The 14,458-nt window shown below is 52.9% G+C and overlaps 1 protein-coding gene across 2 annotated transcripts in view; it reads right to left on the bottom strand.

The window, feature by feature from the left end:
* HIVEP3 (HIVEP zinc finger 3) overlaps positions 1-14,458 on the bottom strand; it is a 528,576-nt gene that overhangs the window by 217,279 nt on the left and 296,839 nt on the right. The gene's annotated exons all lie outside the window — the stretch shown is intronic.

The raw sequence follows: 14,458 nt of genomic DNA, 5'->3' as shown, positions 1-14,458 counted from the left end.
CCCCTTCCACCACTATCCACTGTCACCTTCCGAAGCCACTCCAAATGAGCAAACATAAACTCTAGGTTAAAAGTGTACTTATTCTACAAATGCAGCTTCAAGATAAGTCTTCTGTATGCTCCCACCCCTCACCAGAATACTGTCCCTGGGATCCTCCTCTGAGAATAGTTGGCAAAGCTGGTTGGTCCCCTTAGGGAGAAAGGGGCTGGCCTTCATATGGAATGCCTAGGGCTGAATAAACAATCAGATGGGGTTTCCTTCCTGACCTACTACTGCTGCCAAGTAAAGTGAACAGAAACGTCCACCACAGAAGGCCATTCTCCAGATGAGAAAACCAAGGATCAGAAAACAAAGACTTGGCTTGGATTACATATGCAGGAGGTTCCTGCACATCTGGCCACACCTACCCTTTCTGGCTCTTTGGGACATATGATGGAGACTGGAGGCTTCCAACTCTGAGCTGATGCACGGGTAATGGACAGGGGCAGCTCCACGTCAGTGAGACGTGATGCATTAAGATGCTGATACCATGGAAAAAACTGGGAGGTGTGAGCCCCTCCCCAGCCATCACACACAGGCCGAACATCTGGTCTGCACTAAGGGCACCTGCCAAATCTCGCCTGAGGCCATGAACTGCAGCCCAGGTGAGACGGTTCTGTTCCTTTGCAAGGGTGGCCCCTAGGCCTGGACAAGGCTGAGGTGAGAGTCTGGCTGGGGCTCAGCAGAAGCCTGTGAATGACTCTGGTTGTGCTCTCACACCAAGACAAAGAATAGCACTGGCATCTCCCACCTGAAGTTTCACAATGGTCTACTTAGCCTTTCTCACCCACAATCCCACACCAACTCAGGGAAGAGAGACCAGCTGTTTGTTTTCCTAGTTGGCAGAGGAGGAAACTGAGGTTCAGAGTGGTCAAGTGACCTGCCCAGAGTCATACAGCAAGTGAATGAGAAAGGCAGAATTGAAACCCAAGACTCAACACTTTTTGCCATCTTTGAATGAAACAGCTGACCCTAAGCAGGATGGGCACATAAGAGGCACCTCTCATGCTGTGAATGGCATCCCTGAGTCAAGAACGCTTTGGGACATGCAGACACGCAGCTGGGCCCCTAACTGGTTGCCACTTATCAGCCGATGTCTCCTCACTCCTGCCACAAGCCTCTCCCAGTCACAGGGACAAGGGAATGATGGTTCCTTACAAGGAATAGCTGGCAAGAGGCAAGAGAACAGACATCTCTTTTTCCTGAATTATGTTAGAGCCCAGGAGGGATGTTCAATCTTCAAGGGCATGTGCGGACCTACCTAATGCAACAGCAACTGAATAACTAAGAATTCCCAGGACTTCCCACCTCCCAAAGCCCAAACTATTGTCTGTGCTGATGGTAACTGCTCGCTCCAAGATGAATGGGCAGAAGCTGGGATGAAAGGCCCAGACACATAGGACTGATAAAGCAAACAGGTTCAGTGTCCAGCATCCGTATGGAAACTCCATAAGAGGCAAGGGCCAACAGTCCTCTGTCCTTTCCTCCAGTGACCCCCAAAAGACAGGCAGGCACTATCAGATCTCCAGGATAGGCTCAACAATACTGGAAAACAGGTGTATTGTCCCCATTTTGCAGATGAGGACATAGTGGCTCAGAGAGATGAGTTGACCAGTCCCAGGGTCATTTTAAGACCCAAGCAGCATTACTTTTGGAAGCCTCCCCGACATTCTGTAAAATTTATCCCTTGCTGAATGTTATATTTTGCTGGAAAACAACCATACATTTAAAAGATAATTTTGTTTTTGAAGTGATTTGCAGTGAGTAACCTGTAGTATGAATGATATGCTCTGATTTCTCAGCAGTCATTGTCTGCAATCATGAACCTTGGCAAGGCGAGGCAGGCTAACCCCCAAAGGGAGGGATGTTTCTATAAAAACTAAATCATACAATTCATTATGCTTGAGTATATTAACTAAATATTAATTTTGATGAGCAGTTTTCATATTTTGAAACCAAACCTTTTTCTTTTCATGTCTCAAGCATTTTCATGAGCCCTCGAGAAGCCACACGGGCCCACGGTGTCTCCCAGGTAAATCAAACCCGGGATGGACCTGAGATTTGCACACAGGTCTACTTCCAAAACCAGGGCTCCTTCCTCAATGTCTGGCTGCCTCCAAGGTCAAGGCACCGTCTCTAAGTTGTAACAGGGAAACTACCAAATAGAACCAGCAGGCAAGCAGGCATGAAGGGGGCTGGAAGTGAGGCCCTTTGAGAAGCTGTTACAGATTTTGTAGATGTTTGATCATAAACAGCCATGGCAGTGGGTGACATTTATACACCCGCTCATGTTAAGTCCCACAGTTACCTCCTTTTGAGCGTAACATAGATAGCAAGTGGCCTCACCACGATTTGAACTGGGGGAGTTGTGCTCTGGAGTCCAAAATCTTAACTGCTCTGGGATACTGGGACACTGGAGCAGAAGGATTTGGGGCAAGTCTGGAGAGGCCCAAGTGCAATACTGAGACATCTAGAACAATAGGAGAGAGGCGATCAGTTCTTTTGGGGAAGGTCAAAGATAGAGGACAGGTGTGGAGGCTGGCAGGTCTCAGCTGACTAGAGAGAAGAACTTTCTTAAAAAAAGCAGAGCTGTCGAACAATGGAGGGCTGCCCTACCCTGAGTGTTGAGTGCCTGGTGGCTGGCAGTCTGCAGGGAAAATGATGCCTCTGTGCTGGGCATGGGGGCAGGGGCTCTTGCTGTGGTAGAGGGCTGTACATATGGACTCCAGAGGGCGTAAGTGATAATCCTCTCTTCCTTTCTCAGAACCACCTTTCTACAGGCTTTGGTGTCTCAGCGCGGGAGGCACAGATGGCGAGGTCTGCCTTCGGCCAGGTGTGGGCGCCCAGTGTTGGGGGAGAAGACTGCAGGCACAGGAGACTGAACTCACAGGCAGGTCCGGAGATGCAGAGCTGGTGTTCACTGGGTTTTTCTATGTGCTAGTTACTAGAGCTTCACATGTGTCATCTCCTTCTCTCCTCACACTCTCTGAGGGTAGACTTCCTCCCATCTCATAGATGAGAAAGAGCCTGGGGCCCAGAGAGGCTAAGCAGGGAGCCTGGGGCTGCTTGGGCTCCTAGGGCGATCTGACAGCCACCTCAGCTTCCCCACCACAAGGGATGAAGCCGGGAGGCAGCCCCTTCCTGTGCCTGACCCCTACCAGCTGGGAAACGTGGCCCAGGCAGGCAAGGCCTCTGGGGATCCCAAGGTGGCAGCAGGCAGTGGGAGCTGAGCAGAGAGGAGTAGGGGTGGGCTGGGGGGACACTGCCAGACGGAAATGAAAGTGGCCTTGAGAAAAAGGAACGAGGGAAGAAAAGCAGAAACTAAAACAAGTGACAAAGAAAACGAGAGTGTCCAGAGGAAGTGGCTGAGGGGCGCGGCGCCGCCGGAGGAATCCCCCGCAAACCGGTGTTTCCTCTCTTCTCAGAGGCCTCTGGGTGGAGGACCAGCTGACCAACTGCTCCGTCACTTTGAGCCAGAGGCAGCCCGGGTGACTTTGGCAAGCATGGCCTCATCCCGCCAGCCTAGGAAGGAGCACCAGACACAGAGCCCCAAGCCCTGGGCTGGAGTCATAGTCAGCTACTTCCTGCTGGGTCATTCTGGGACATTTATTAGACCTCCCTAGTACTCAGTTTCCTATCTATAAAATGGGTATAACCATCCTGAGCCCACCACACCGCTGGAAGGATCTCCTGAGCAAATGCCCTCATCCAGGGCCTGACGGGTGCATGTTGGGGGAGGTGGGCTGTGCACACAGCGGCAGGGTGCACCTTCAGGATACCTGGGGAACAGACAGGGGGAGCATCCACAGTCTTATTGCTTGAACAAGAATGCATCAACGCTTGCTGGTCCTTAATCACCCTAGGCTTTGTCAGGCCTGGGAACAAAGGGCTGAATAAGGGCCAGTCTATTCCCAATTACAGACTCTGCATGCAACTCCAGTTCCTTATCCCAGCTCTCCTACTTGGTAGCTGTGCAACCTTGAGCAAGTGACTTGACCTCTCTGAGTATCTTTCTTCACCCATAAAGCTAGAACAATAAGCATATCTGTCTTCTAGGTTGCAAGGAATAAATGAGACCACACTCAATCCAAAGCCAGGCACAAATTCCTCAGCCCCAGCCCAGGGAGTGCCCAGCCTAGAGGGGAGCTGGAGTCCAAGGACATGAGCAGGCTGTAATGACAGAGAGCATCCAGGCCTGGGGCACTCAGTGCTGGGCAGGGGATGCGGGGCTGGTTCTGCCAAGGCGACAGAGCACAGGGAGTAAGGGGGGGTGAAATGTAATCCCAAGGGGACAGCATGAGCAAAAGTGCAGAGGCGGGGCCAAAGGCGATGTGCTTGGGATCTGCAGAGGGTGGATGAGGCCAGACTTGTTCTCAATCTACAGCCCCACTGACAGTTCTCAGACTGGCCCTGGAAGTGATACGGGCATGCCACTGGGGATGCTACAGTCAGCTCTTAATGCAGGGCTGGCTTCTAGGGTCAGTTTCTACAGTCAGACTTGCCTAGGCTGCAGTTTGTCTCCAGACAGACGCGGGAATTCCCCCAAGGGGTGGGCATGGTTCTTGTGAACTGCTGTGGCCTGGGACTGGGCTTAGAGTACAGGCAGCTGCTGCGGTGAAGGTGTCAGAAGGCACAGGCTAGGGTCCCAGAGAGGTTTAGGAGGGGTTTTCTCTGCTGGATGTTTGCTCAGTGCTGGATGGTGGGTGCTGAGGGCCTCATTTGCATAGGGAGAGCAGCTGCTGTCCCAGCCGCACTGCTGCCCACAATCTCCACGTGGCTGCAATCTCGCTCTCAGTCACCATCTCCCACATGGACTAGGGGTTACCCAGGCTGCCTTGGCCACGTGCTTCCCCCAACACACAGCCATCCAGGAACAACCAGAAATCAGACTACTGTCTCCGCCACCCTCAGAGGTTCCATTCAGGGATTCTACCTCCCAAGGTGGCTGTGGGAATAAAACGAGATCCTGGGGGAAGCAGAGAGCCCAGTGCACAGGGGTGATCAGTAACCGGCAGCCCCTTTCCCTGCCTTTCCCTCTACTTCCAACATTATGTTGTGAAGAACAGGGCAGACCTGGGCCCATGCTATCTCTCACCCTGGCTCTGTGACTTGAGGCAACTCACTCCAACTCTGTAAATCAACTGCTCATCTGCAAAACTGGCAAGAAACTGAGCAGGCACTGGCTCTCAGGTTGGCAAAGCTCATCGTCACTGCCTCACTCCCTCAACTGTATGTCCAGGGACCATGGGTTTCCCAGGGTTCCCAAACTTGCTGTTGGCAAAGGGCCTGATATCCGTCACTGACCTTTTATTCTGAATGGGTCCCCATTGACTTTAAAGCTGGAATATTCTTAGAGGAATTCTAAACTCCTCCTTTCCAACTCCCTACTCATTTTACAGGAGAAAGTGAAGAGAAGAGAGGGAGAAGGGCCCTGACCGAGGCCACCAGCTTGTAAGTAGCAGCCCTAGGCTTGGGACCAGGGCCTCCTGAAGGTGACAGTCCTTTCAGCCATGTGTCCCTGTTCCTCTAGTTACCTCCAATTAACTCTAGGTAACCCAGCCCAGTCTTTGATTCTGTGTTGAAAGGTGCGAGGTGCTGGAGCCAGGAAGAGGTGCGTTCTTGCTCTCGACATGAAGTGTCATGTGAGTTTCCAGTTCCCTCTCCTCCACTACCACTCTGGATCCTCACACCAGCCCACAGAGGGAGACAGGAAGGGAGGCAGAAAGGCAGGGCAGGGAATACTGTGCCTGTTTTCCAGATGAAGACACGAAGGCCAAGAGAGGGAAAGTGAGTCGGCCAAGGTCCTCCAGCCAGTCGGGGTTGAGCATGTTTAACCTTAGGAAATGTGACTGCAGAGCAAGGGGCTTTCATCTTCCTGTGGGAATTCGCCTCCTTTCTCACAGGGGCCCTCAAGAGACTAGGCAGGCTCCTCCTGCAAAGGATTCCTCTTTGTCTATTTGAGAGGCCTCACACCAGGCTCTAGGAGCTGACATGATTCAGCTCAAGGAAGACTCAGTATGAAGGGAGAACCAGGAACCTGGGCCTCTGCCCCTCACCTGTGGCCTTGAACAGGTCACTTCTCCCCTCAAGCCTTGGTGTCCTCTGTAGAGCTGAGGGGGTGAGGGGTAGATGAGCTGATCCTTCAGTTTGCTGCCCTCCTTGACCCAGAAGTGCCGGGCCTGCACAACCCTGCATCCCTGGCACCAGTGCTCCTAGCCCCACCCTGCTCCAGATGCCCAGTGCCTGAAGAGCCAGCTCCCCATCGGCACTCAGTCCTGGGGCAGAGCCGGGCCTGGCAATGCTGGGGGAGACCCTGGAGGGGGACATCATGGGGCCACCAGGGCACGCTACAAATGCAGCAACTAATGCACCAGGGGCATCAGGGTGCAATCCATCTAAGCAGTTCTCTCATGCTCTTTGCACGTTAATAATGCATGGGCAGCCGGTGCGGGGGCCATCACAGGCCCAAGGTCAGGTGGCATTAGGAGGCCTCTAATGGTCCTGATTATCTGGTGAAGGCTCCCAGTGGGATGTGGGCAGCATGGGCAGGAAGCCAGGATTCCGGGCACTTAGATCCCACAGGTGGGAGGCTGGGGGGTGGGGCAAGAGGACAGCCTCCATAGGCCAGGGCCCTATTCAGGGGATCTAATGGGACTAGCTGAGGCTTCCTGCAGGGGGTCAATTTGTTTGTGAAGAGGAGCAAGCACACAACTCCCACAGCCAGATCACAAAGAAAATGGGAAGTCAGAAACCCAGGGCTGAGTGAAACCTGTTAAAATCTCTCCTCTGTGGCATCTCTGACCAGTGGCTCTGCAGCAAGTGCCTCTAGGGACAAGGAACTCACTACCTCCTAGAGTGACACATGCCCATTCTTTGAACAAGTGTGACTGCTGGGAAACAGGTGTACTGCGTACAGCTGTCAAGAACGCAAATGCCACTGAGTGATGGGGGCATGGGTAAGTTGGATAAAGGGGCTGATTTGAGAGACAGAGGTGCTGGGTTCTAATACTGAGGATTCTCCTTGTCCTCAGGCAGCTCCGGAGCCATCAACCTGGCCAGTCTTCACAGCCTACCCCAGTGGCAGACCCCCTGAATCCACCCCAGGGCCCCAGTAAGCCCCCGTGAACCTGTGAACTTTGCATTTCTATGCTCAACACTCAGGGTGAGCAGTCCAGAAAAAACAACCCATGCACAGCAGGTGCTGGGGGTAGTCAGGCTTCAAGATGCCTCCAAATGGTTCTCAACTCTGAGTATTCACACTGAATGGAACTGACCTATGTAACTAACAGGATGTCATGGGAATGACAGGCATGACTTCCATGGCTAGGTCATAAAGAGATTGTAGCTTCTACCTTGCTCTCTCTTGGACCCCAGTTGCTGGAGGAAGCCATCTGCCATGTCAAACAGCCTATGGAGATGCCCACATGGGGAAGAATGGAGGTCCCCTGCCAACAATCAGCTTTGACATGCCAAGCCTGTGAGGGAGCCATCTGGAAAGGGGGTCTTCCAGCCCCAATAAGGACTTCAGATGACTGCAGCCCTGACCAGCTCCTTGACTGCAACCTCATGACAGACCTTGAGCAAGAACTGCTCAGCTCAGCTGCTTCTGAATTCTTGACCTACAGAAATGTCTAATGCTTTAAGAAGCAAAGTATGGGGTAATTTATCACATGCAATAGATAACAAAACCATGTGCAATAAATACTGGTTAGACAAGTGAATAATTCCCCTGACCAAGAGTGTTTCTCTATGGAAGGGTCTGGCATGGAACCAGGCCCTCTGGGGCCTATGGGGGATGGAGAGGAAACAAAAGATGAGGACATGGTCCTCTAGGAAGGCTGTGGCATGTGGTGGGGAATGACAGGTGCAGACCAGAGGGAGCAGTGTGAGAGCTTTGGATGGGCTAGACTATGTGGGGAAGATGAGGAAGGAGTTCTGAGAGAGGGGACCACATAAGCCATGGTGCAGCTTGGGCTGGATGGGGAGCATCAGCAGAGGCGGGTTCTCCAGTGGCTCTCATCCTGACTGCTGTATCCCTAGCCTCCCTGAGACAGCTACTATTATCATCTCAATTTTGTGGATATGGAAACGGAGATTAAGCAACTCGCCCAGGGTCAAAACGCTGGGAAATGTTGGAGCCAAGATTTGAACCGAGGAGACCATGGAACAGAAAACTAGCAGAGGGTGGTCTTAACAAGGCCCAAGGAGATGAGGCTCCCCATCAGGGTGACTGAGGGGAGGGCACACAGGTGCTAGGGAAGGTGGCCAAGGAAAGGCCACTGGGGCTGGTACTACAGGAGCATAGAAAGGCAGGGGAAAGTAGCCTTGGGGTGGGGGGTGACAAAGGCCCTGCCAGAGTTGAGGACTACATGGCTTTGTACCCAAGCCACTCTTACCCCAGATGGAGCCTCATGTCTCTCCCAGGATGCTCTTGCTGGGCTCTGTGCCTGGGCTGACCAACTCCCTTACACAGCTCTGCCTACTCCCCATCATACAGCACCTGGACCGTGACGCTCTATCCCCGAGGACAAGGCCTGCCTTCCCCCAACAGAACCCCAAGCACTTCGAGCTACAGACTCCAGAGACTCTCTTCTCCAGAGGGCCCTGCAGGGATCAGATGGGACTGGGGGTAGGTAGGAGGGCAGAGGACACCAGGTTTCAGTCCCCATGGGAGGCAGGAGCATCCCCAGCCTGCCTAGTCCCCAGGATCTGGTTCACCCATGTCCCTAGGACCCAGCCCTGGGCCTGGTACACAGCAGGTACTCAATACATGTGCATGGAATAAATAAACCAGCAGATGCAGAACTCCATCCTGCAAACACAAAGCAGTTCAGAGCACACTGGGAAATCACATGGAGGAAATGTTCTGGCCATGAATTTTCATGCTGGTCCCTGATAATCCAGGTCTTTTCTGTCATTGCCCCCAGGGACTGCTGGCATCTTCCCGGCTGCACTGGGCAACACTCCATATGGGGCTGTGCTGAGACATAGTGACAGAGTGGAGGGGGTGGGGAAGATGAGAACACAAGCAGGGGCAGAGCCAAGGGATGGGATGTCCTTGGATTCTGAAACCCGAGTGCTGACAGCCAATGTCCAACTCCCAGGTACCAAGTGGTAATTACTGTGAAAAGCAGAGAGCTTGACAGTGGAGGATGTAGATTTCACCCAAGGCCTTACCTTGAACCCTCCCCCAGTCACATCACAGGCCACAGGGCTTGTGGGAAGGGTCCTTAGTGGCCATCCAGCCTCTCCCTATATCCAAGAGGAAACTGAGGCCCAGCCAGGAGCCGAGACCCTCAAAGCTCACCTGAAATTGGTGGTGGAGTTAGAACTGGAAGCCAGAGCTCCCATCTCCTATTCTGTCACTCATCAAACATGGCCTGGCTCTTGGGGCCTTGCCCTGGGAGACAAGCCTGTGCTCTGAGGGTCCACTGTGGCTGAGTGACTTAGGGGAATTGGTTCTGCAAAAGAAAGTGCCAGGCAGGGAAGCAGCAACCAAGGGACTGGAAAGAGGAAAGGGATGTGGGGAAGGCTCTGGGACAGGCCTCCCTGGCTCCTCACTCTCTTTGTCCCCCTGCCACCTTCTCAGAAGCACTCTCAGCATCCCAGGCCAGCCTCCAGCCCAGTCCTTCTCCCCGGCTGTTCCTCGGCTCTCAAGGCCTCAGCTCCTCCAGGTGTCCCACTCCTCTCAACCTCCAGCCCCTGCACAGAACTCACACTCCCCGCCCTCTCCCCCAGCACAAGCTCACAGTCCCCACTCCCTGGTCCATTCCCCTTGCTGCCTGGCTGCTGTGCAAGGTGCAACTTAGCCCTCACCCCCTCCTCGCTCTATTCTCCATACCCCCAAATCTGCTGCAGTTCCCACCTCACCCCTCCTGGCCTCTCCAATCAGTGAGCAGAGGCTGCACCCACCAGGCCTGGGGTGGGCTCTCTGAGGCTCATGTGCATTGCAGCTGTCTCTGCTGCACTGAGTGGATGGTGCCTTTGGCTTCAGAGCCCCCTGCATCTGAATTGAGTTGCTGCCACCTATTCTAGCTGTGTGGCCTTGGCCAGCCAGTAAACCTCTCTTTTCATCTGAAAAACGGAGCAGACACCTCCTGCACAGGTGAATTAAAGAACCAGCTGGCACGCACATGGCCCAGCGTTTGGCCCAGGGAAGGTGAGAGATAGACATGCGTTCAGTGACTGGACTAACTAGGCAAATGTTTCCAGCCACCCCCTCCCATGCCCAGGGTCCAGGCTGGTGTTGAACATAGTCAATGGCCACTAAGCATTTCACTGACTGATTCATTCTTGCTGCTGAAAGGTGTTCAGCCAAGGAGCAATGGGCCACTGGGTGATTTAGAAAGGCCGTTTGGGCTGCCATGGTGGAGGGCAGTCTGGGAAGGAGGGGACAGAAGCCAAGAGACCAGAGAGGAGGTGACTGCAGCTCTGTAAAGGAGTGGAGGGCTGGGCAGGTGGGTTGGGCAGTAGGAAGTTCAGCCAGAGACTCAGGAGCAGGACCCACAGCAGCCAGCCCCGGGGCAGGAAGGCAGTTGAGGATGGGGGCAGAATAGAGGAAAATATCCACCAACGTGGGTGGCTGCTTGATGCCATTGGGTGAGAAGTGATCTAAAGAGGAAAGGCAGGTTTAGGGCTGTGGTCTGCAGCAGTGAAAATGATGAAATGAGGAATTGGGTTTTGCAGTGTTAAGAGAGTGCTTACGGGGTATTCAGGGTGTTGTCTGTGGGGTACAATGTTTGCGACACCAAACACATCCCTTCTTCAGTGCCAAGATAGTGCCCCACCAACATGCTCTGGCAACAGCAAATCATCTGCCAGTACCATGACTTTTTCAAGTAATTTATGTGCTTCAACACATTTGTCTTCAACAACCCTTTGCAGAAGGCACTATAATTATCATCTCCATTTCACAGATAAGAAACCTGAGGCTCAGAGAGATGGAATCATCTTGCCCAACAAATTATCAACAAAGCAGAGATTGGAGTCAGTTGCAAATAATTTCTATTGAGTGCCTGCTGTTTGGGAGATCTCTTCCTACGTAAGGGCACGTAGAACCATGTCTAGCACACAGCATGCATATTAACACTTGCTCTGATGGTGACGATGGTGAAGAAGATGATGACGATGAAGGTGACAGGGATGAGGATGCACTTCTCACATCTGATTGAATCCATTTGACAATTCTAGGAGGAGGGCATGAGTCCCCCTTGTCTATGGGGAAAATGAGCCACAACAGTGTGGGAGTTTGTGGCAGTACGAGGGCTGAGCTCAGGTCACAGAGGTCAGTGTCACCCAGAGCTCATTCACTGCTCTAAAATAGAACCATCCAGGCTCTGCTCACTCCCTTCCCCCAAATTAGCAACTTCCTACCACTCTGCCTTTCTCCCCTATGGCTGGCATGCTGGAGGTATGTCTCCAGCCTGGAGATTTGGGACTCAGGCATTGCTGGGGAATTAAACCCTGCTCTCCTCCTCCGTCAGCGCAGGCAAACTCCATGACAGGCGGATGGAGGATGTCTGCCTGCTCCCTGGCCACCCACGTGCTATCTAAATTCACTGCCAGACAAAGCCGCCTCTCGATCTTGGCGCCTCCCTCCCTCCCTGCCATTCATGCACTGAGAGATTGCATTTCCAGTAAGTGGAGGCTGGAGAGAGAAGGAAGCAAGCAGGAGGGTGGGGGTTCTGGGGGAAGAAGGAAGAGGAGAGAAAAAGGCAAGAACACTGAATCAGGCCCAAGAGTTAGCCCCACCATCAAAGTGACAACCCATTAAAATAATGATTTGTGGGTGTGCGGGGGAGACACCACCTCTGAAGAGCCACCTTTTCCATGCTCAATGAGGCAGCATCTGCAGCCAGTGCCCGCCCAGGGTGTCTGGGAGCCGATGGTTATCACAACAGCCCTTCACGCTCCCACTTAGGAAGCAATCTCGAGAGTTCCAATGTTCTGATCCCTCCCCACTTTTAGAAGCAAGGAGTGCCCGGGCTTCATGCCTCCATGGCATTCGTTCTGGGGGAAACCTGAACGAATTTCCAGTTGCATCCCCCGTGGTGTTCAGATCTCTCCCTCCTGCAGAGCCTTGGCAGGTGCATTCTCTGTCCATAAGAAAACAGACCAAGCTCCTTTGACAAGCTACAGATGCTCAGCTCCCCATGGAAGGGGTTGAGGGGCCAAGAAGGGTGGGTCCTGGGGCCCTGACAAGGCTTCCTGGCTTTGGGAGAAGGAAGGTAGGGCCACTGCTCCCCCAACTCCTTCTGCCACAGAAAACAGCCTCCCCAGGTAACCTAAGCAGGGGTCTTGAGAAAAGTAGCCATCCTGGGTCCTGGCTGTCTTGTCTGTTAACTGAGAGGGCTGCACCACATGCCACCCTTCCATGCCCCAGATGCAGGGTGAGCATTCACTGTGGGCAGATGCAGGCCAAGGAACCAGGGCGTGCATTTCTGGCTTCCCTCCGCAAACTTTCACTGCCTTCCAGACTCTGTACCGGATGCCTGGGGATTAAGGCACAAGGATGATCACATGTGTGTCCTTGGGCGGCTCAGAGTCCCAAGGAAGAAACAGATGGAGACCAGAGGCCCCATCATGACCGGGGCAGGATGGTGGCCTGTCAGAGGGATGTGGCCTGAAGGAAGTGTTGAAGGACCAGGAGGAGTTCTGGCTCTTTTTCCACCCAGAGAAGCTGACACGGTTGGCCAGGGCACTATGTTCACTCCAGGGCTGACTCTTCAGGCTCCAGCCACCACCTACCCCTTCTTAGACCCTGGCGCCTACTACTCCTGCCCCACCTCCAGGCACCAGCCACAAATAATGTTCGAGGCCTTCTCCGCCCTTTCCTTTATCCGCTGAGAAACATGGCTCCCCTCGTTCCCAGCTCACCAGTGGGAGTGCCCACTCGTGAACATAGACTTTTGGATCTAATTGGCCAGGGTTTGAAGACCAGCAGAGCCACTTACAAGCTACGTGGGCTCAGAAAAGCTGCTTAACGTATCTCAGCCTGGTTTCCTCATCTGCAAACTGGGATGAATAGTATACTGGCAGGGTTGTCTGGGGGACTGATTAAGACACTGTGTGTGTAAGCAGGCACTTGACCGATACTCTTGCTGTTCCCACTGCCCACAGTGCCTCCAACCCCTGCAGTCCCATTTTTTTGTGGCTGGCTGTGGTCAACCTTCATATCTGAGATGAGACCTCTATCTCTGCCATGAAGGGTCCCTGACTCTCCAAGACTACAGGTTCAAAGGATCTGCTTCCCCAAAGGGCTGAGCATACCCCTGTCATTGGGTTTAGTGTCCTGGGCTACCATGGCCCATTGAATCATCTGTTGTCCCACCAGCTGCTAAACACCTGAAAAAGAGTCTTATTTGCAGTAACTCATTTGCTCCTTAGCATCCTTGGTTTACAGATGAAGGAATAAAGGCTCAGAGAAGAGAAATGACTTATCAAGGTCACGTGGTTAATTAAATAGAAGGTGGGGTGGGGAACTCAGTCTGGCATTTTTATGTATGAACTGTGTTTTAATAAGGGTCATCAACCCAAGGCCTTGGTGATGATGAGGACCTCAGGCTCATGACAAAACTGGGCAGGGAGATATATTTGGAAAGGGAGATTTTAATGTGGAAACGGCTTACGGTTGTGAGGCTCTGAGGCCCTAAAATATAGCAGGTGTCACTTAACCTGTTCTGGCACATCCTACTTGCCAGGCCCTGTGCTGGGGCCTTTGCTGTACCCGTTCTGTTCTGTGTCACTGAAATTCTGAAGAAGGATATGGATCCATGCCATGTCTATAGAGGACCATGAAGCTCAGCCATGTGATCTGTCCAAGGCCAGAGCTGGTAGCACTGAAACTCAAATTCAGCATTGGCCACCTCTGGGAGGGCAGGGTCCTCTTCCATCCTGCTCTGGCCAGCCCTGTGCTGCCAGTGGGAGGGACAGCCTATGTGGAGAAGGCCTGCCCCAGGCCTTGGCCTCTAGGAAGGATAAGCGGGAAGCAGCGTCCCCAGAGACAGATAGACACGCTGCTGGGTCTCACAAACTCTGGCCAAGCCCTTGTACTGCGCAGAAATCGCAGGCACTATCGCTGAACCAGTCCTCAGAAATCAGTAAAGCCCTGGGTTTCTCAATCCAGGTGGCGGCCTCAGCACGGAGCCATGGGGTAGTGGGGCATCTTCTCAGACCATCAATTCTACTTGGAGATGTAGGGAAGAAAACAATTTCAACATTCCTAAAGTAAGTTCTGATTTATGCTATAGCATAAGAATGTTTAAAACTCAAAGAAATTCGTTGACTCTTCTCTGTGGAAAAGCTTAAGAAGTTTTGAGTTAATCCAACCCTCCCACAAAGCAGAAAGATAGTAGAGTCTGAGGCATCAGGTGACTTGCTCAAGTTCCCATGATCCATCAGCTCACAGGACCTGGACTCA

The sequence above is a fragment of the Gorilla gorilla genome, chromosome 1 (genome assembly GCF_029281585.2).
Source record: "Gorilla gorilla gorilla isolate KB3781 chromosome 1, NHGRI_mGorGor1-v2.1_pri, whole genome shotgun sequence".
NCBI lineage: Eukaryota > Metazoa > Chordata > Mammalia > Primates > Hominidae > Gorilla > Gorilla gorilla.
Note: the sequence above shows the minus strand (reverse complement) of the source record. Positions and strands in the feature narration are given on the sequence as shown.